We start from the raw sequence: 5,864 nt of genomic DNA, 5'->3' as shown, positions 1-5,864 counted from the left end.
GTAAATAAATTTTCTTAAAAAATAGAAAATCTTGCCGGGCGGTGGTGGTGCACGCCTTTAATCCCAGCACTCGGGAGGCAGAGGCAGGTGGATCTCTGTGAGTTCGAGACCAGCCTGGTCTACAAGAGCTAGTTCCAGGACAGGCTCCAAAACCACAGAGAAACCTTGTCTCAAAAAACCAAAAGAAAAAAAAATAGAAAATCTTTATGGATTGATTGATAATAGGTGAGTGGTTTCCACAGTTGGGTTAGGACGAGTCAGTCGAGCTGATGCTGGAGCCCATGCACACAGGCCTTGGTCTTCCGTGTTAGGAAGAGGCACAGGAGTCAGCTGTGGTGGAAACAGGTTCCCCTCGAGCCATTGCTGATCTGTGTGTGAACTTACATAGTTGTACAATGTGTCTGGAATTTCAACTATTAAAGGCCAAGGAAAGATAATCCTAAATTTGAGACTGCCCTGGACTACATGGACTCCCGTCAGGAAGACAAAAGTGAGGGAGAGGTCAAATTAACGCGATTGTTAAATGTCATGTTCCCTTTATATCATGGCAACTTCTGTTAGGCCAGCGTTTGGGTTTGTTTTGAGACAGTAACTGTAGCGCTGATGGTCCTTGACCTTGCAATATAACTAGGCTGGGCTTGAACTCAGAGATCCCCCTGCCTCTGCCTCGATACCCTGTGCAGGTTGTCCTCCTAACTCCACATGAACACCTGCAAGGTGCTGGAATGGGAAGCAGGCCTATGGGAAATGCTCACCAGTGAGCCTCTGCCCGGTTATAACTAAGCCAGAAAACAAGCAGAGGTCCCCGAGGCAATCGGTGTACAGACTCAGGTTTGTTTTTCATGGCTTGTGGTTTGGTTGCACCTGAGGATGGCTTATGTCATGAAATTAATTTGTCAAGAGTCAAACGAAAGCCAGGCATGGTGGCACACACACTGTAGAGGCAGGAGGACCAGGGTTTCAGGATCATCCTGGGCTGCATGTTAGCCTTTTCAGAAAAACCAAATAGAAGCATTGTCACTAAATCCTGATGGGGACATTAATAATTTGGTTTATAAATATTAATGGAAGCAGATTCCTGGTGATTAAAGCATCCAGATTGTTTTCATGTAGGTGATGAAATGAACCACCCTAGATAAGAACATGAATTACAGAGGAGGGGCCACTTGACTTTTAATTGCCTTTAAGTACTAGTTGCAGTTGAGGTACTAAATTTAGGAGCTAAGTAAGAATTTCATAAGGATGTGCAGAGACAGCAACTGGTAGGCTGATTCTTCAAAGCAAGGATTGCGCCTTCCCCTTGCACAGGCAAAGCACAGGAGTGTAGCTACTGCACAGGTGTGCAGCCCACAACAGTCAGGCCTGGATGGTCGCTGCCTGGTTTGCTTCTCTGTTGCTGTGGGGAGGCACGGGCCAGGGCTGGAGAGGTAGGTCAGTGGTGTAAGGGCTTAGTACCTAGCAACCACTTCAGGCATGCTCTCTGCTCGCCTCCATGGGCACGAGAGCTCAAGTGCAAACAGAATTGTGTAACAGAAAGTGAACTACTTAGGGCTGGAGAGATGGCTCAGAGGTTAAGAGCAGTGGCTGCTCTTCCAGAGGTCCTGAGTTCAATTCCCAGCAACCATATGGTGACTCACAACCATCTGTAATTGGATCTGGCTCCCTCTTCTGGCCTGCAGACTGAACACTGTGTAATAGTAAATAATTAAAAAAGAGAAAGAAAGAAAGTGAACTACACAAGCACAAAGACATTCTGAATCAAAACGACTTATGGAAGGAAAGGGCTTACTGTCATCTTATAGGTGACAGTCTGTCAGTGAGGGACATTCAGGCGGGGAGCCTGGAGGGGCCCATGCTGACTATGCTCAGCTAACCTTGTGTAGTTCGTGCCATGCCTTGTGGGCTGGTCCCTCCATCAAATAATAATCAGACAGCCCCCCATAGGAGCCTCCAAGCTCACTTGACATAAGCAGTTCCTGGGCTCATGGGTCCTTCCTCAGGACCGTGGTTCTGCCAGGCCGGCAGCTAAAGCTAGCACAGGCTGGAGCAGTAACTGGGATCTGGAGTGAATCATCTGTTCCCATGCAGGCGGTGTGTTTTGTGCTCTAAACTTTCCAATCATCAGTCACATTGTTATGTTGTTTTACTAGCATAGAATAATGGGTTGCATTGCATAGACTTATTTTTTTAACTTTCAATAAGTTTCTTACATCTTTTTTAACTTGGGGAATGGGGTTGCATGCCATAGTGCATTTAAATATGGAAGTCATGAGACCATACTAGTACTCTGTTCCAGGGATCCACCCAGGTCATCAGACTTGCATAGTGAGGGCCTGTACCTAATTGGCCATTTCAGTGGTCTATTTTGAACTACTTATTTTCCCTCCCCCCACCCCACCCCTGCTTTTCAGACAGGGTTTCTCTGTGTAGCCCTGGCTGTCCTGGAGCTCACACTGTAGACCAGGCTGGCCTCGAACTCACAGAGATCTGCCAGCTTTTGCCTCCTGATTGCTGGGATAAAGGCATGTGTCACCGCCATCTGGCTGTAATCTAGGTTTTAAACTTGTCTTTGATTTTAAGTTTTGTTTTTTATTTAATTAGTTCAGATTTTCATACCCGGGTTACAAGCCATGTAACACAAGCCACAAACACCTGTAACTCAAGCTCCAATGAATCAGGCATCCTCTTCTAGAAAGGCCTCAAACAGGAAGGAGCATGCTTTCACATACATTCCTACTCTCCACACAGACACACAAAAGAATTGCAGACGGGCATAGTGACCCATTCCTTTAATCCCAGCACTGAAGAGGCAGAGGCAGGTGGGTCAGAAGCACAGAGCTGGAGGTGTGGCTTCCCTGGGAGAATGCTTTCCTTGCTGGCCTGAAGCTCTCCATTTGATCTAGCACTGCTATAAAGTATCATGAGTCTGAGGCTTAGCTGCACAGTGAGTCTGGGGCCAGCCTCAGGGAGACCCCATCTCAAACACTGAAAAAGGAAAGGGACTGAGACAGCAAGGGAGGGGATGGGGCTGCTTTATTCGACCTGAGTATTTACTGAACACCTCCCAAGGACAAGTTGATCTCCGTGAGTTCGAGGCCAGCCTGGTCTACAGAGTAGTTCCAGGACGGGCTCCAAAGCTACAGAGAAACCTGGTCTTAGAAAAAAGAAAAAAAAAAGTGAGAGGGTGACCCCTGCCTTTTCAGCATCGGTGGTGTTTGTCCTTGCAGTGACCTGAGGATTCAGCTGAAGGAGAGTGAGGCAGCCTGACTGAATCAGCAAGCTCCACACGATGCTGGAGGCTACCAGGAGACTGCCAAGACTTAATCTGCTGATTAGCCTGTGCCCTCGTTTCTGTTTTGAGACTTGTCCCTTCGTATAGCCCAGGCTGGCCTCAAACTTGAGATCCTCCTAACTCCCTGTCCAAAGTGCTGGGATTACAGACGGCTAGCACCATGCCTGGCTTTAAGGAGGAATCCTGGGGCAGGAGATGTAGCTAAATGGTAATTATTTGCCTCCCATACATGAGAGTTTCTACTTCTCTGCTCTCTGTGCCAAACTTAAAGGGCTTCCCTTTGATCTCAGCATGTGGGAGGCAGGGACAGGCAGAGTTCAAGGCCAGACTGATCTACAGAATGAATTTCAGGATAGCCAGGGCTACACAGAGAAACCCTGCTTAAAAAAAAAAAGACCAGGTGGTGGTGGTGCAGGCCTTTAATCCCAGCACTCGGGAGGTAGAGGCAGGCGGGATCTCTGTAAATTCAAGGCCAGCCTGGTCTACAAGAGGACGGGCTCCAAAAACTACAGAGAAACTGTCTCGAAAAACAAAAACAAAAACAAAAACAAAACAAAGATGTAGCCGACCAGTGTTGGCACACGCCTTTAATCTGAGCACTCCGGAGGCAGAGGCAGGCAGATCTCCAGCCTCATCTACAAAGTGAGTTCCAGGACAGCAAGGGCCCAGTGCTTGGGAGGTGTGGGAGGTGGAGGCAGGAGGCTTAGGATTTCAAGATCATCTTTGGCTACATAGTGAGTTATAGACCCATTGGGACTGTCCCTCAAAGAAACAAAACTGCAACTTAACAAGTAAATAAAATTGAAATTACCAGCAATCGTGGTGGAGCAAGTTTGTTGGGTTTTTTTTTTTTGTTTTTGTTTTTTTTATGATTTTGCAGCTTCTGGGTTGTATTAGTTCCTGTCTCTGTTGCCTTGAGAGCATCCTCCAACAAAAGCAATGTAAGGGATAGAAGGTGTCCTTTTAGCTCATAACCTAAGGCCAGGTGTCGCGGTGGGGAGGTCAGCAGGAACTCGGAGCAGATGGCCACATGGCATTCACAATCAGGAACCAGAGACAGGCGTGTGCTGCCCAGCCCCCTTTCTTCATAGACACAGGAACCCTTGTTCAGGATAACCCCGCCCACAATTAAAATGGGTCTCCCTGCATCAGCTAACTTGATCTGGGTGATCTCACACAGGGAAGCCCACAAGCCAGTCCCAGGGTGGTCCCAGGGTGGGGGGTGATTCTAGGTCCTGTCTAGTTGACATCCATCACCTGGGAGGAAGGAGTTTGCTAATGCTGTGACCCAGAGTTTGGTCACTGTCTTAATTAGGGTTTCTGAGAAGAGACACGATGACCATGGCAACTCTTACCAAGGAAAACATCTCACTGAGGCGGTAGCTTACAGCTTCAGAGATTTGGTCCATTGTCATAGCAGGGTACATGTTGCTATGCAGGCAACAGGAAGTAGACTGTCTCACTAGGCACAGCTTGAGCATATATAAGACCTCAAAGCCCACCTCCACAGGGACACTTCCTCCAACAAGGCCACACCTCCTAATAGTGCCACTCCCTTTGGGGGCCATTTTCTTTCAAACCATCACAGTCATTTTGTGATAACTCAGATTTCCTTTTTCTGTCTTTGAAATATTATGAACCTCACATTTATGCTGGAGATCTTAACTAAATGTCCAGTTTAGCATACTGTGATCTGTAAGCCAAATCCACTTAATGTTTCTTAAAGATTTAGGAATTAGAGGGACATAAACATGCCTGGTTTTTTGTTGTTGATTTTGATTTTGTTTTTGTTTGTTTTTTTACAGGGCTTTCCTTGAACTCACTCTGTAGACCAGGCTGGCCTCAAACTCAGAGATCTGCCTGCCTCTGTCTCTCGACAGCTAGTATTGAAAGTACACTGCCCAGTTTCACTAAACTGATTTTGATCATGGTGTCTACCAGAGTAACAGTGAGAAAGAAGGGCACAAGGTTTGAAACAGAAATAGAGACACTCTATTTGCAGTGGTGACACACGCCTTTAATCCCAGCACCCAGGAGGCAGAGGCAGGAGGATCTCTATGAGCTTGAGGCCAGCCTGGTCTACAGAACTAATTTGAGGACAGCTAGGAGTATTACGAAAAGAAACCATGTCTTGGAAAACAAAAGAGAGAGGTGGGGGGAAGGAAGGAAGGAAGGAAGGAAGGAAGGAAGGAAGGAAGGAAGGAAGGAAGGAAGGAAGGAAGGAAGGGAGAGAGCACTCCCGAGAAGGAAAGTGGTCTAGTGAGCTGAAGAAAGGCTCTGAGCACTCTGTTTTTGTTTTGCAATAGTCTTACTCTATAACCTAAACTGGAGTTACAGAGGGTTTATGAGCTAACATGGCTGCTGGGAGCCAAACCTGGGTCCTTTGCAAGAGCACCAAGTGCTCTTAACTGATGAGCCTTCTCTCCAGCCCCCGTAAGTGACTTTTAAGTCACTTTCTTTTCTAAACAATTAGGCAAAATGGATCTAACATAAAACTTACTGTCTTAACTATTTTAAGCACACAATTCAGTACCATCAATCTATTTATTTTGCTGTACAACCTACCTTCAGA

The sequence above is a fragment of the Chionomys nivalis genome, chromosome 7 (genome assembly GCF_950005125.1).
Source record: "Chionomys nivalis chromosome 7, mChiNiv1.1, whole genome shotgun sequence".
NCBI lineage: Eukaryota > Metazoa > Chordata > Mammalia > Rodentia > Cricetidae > Chionomys > Chionomys nivalis.
The sequence above is the reverse complement of the archived record's forward strand: the minus strand, read 5'-3'. Positions refer to the sequence as shown.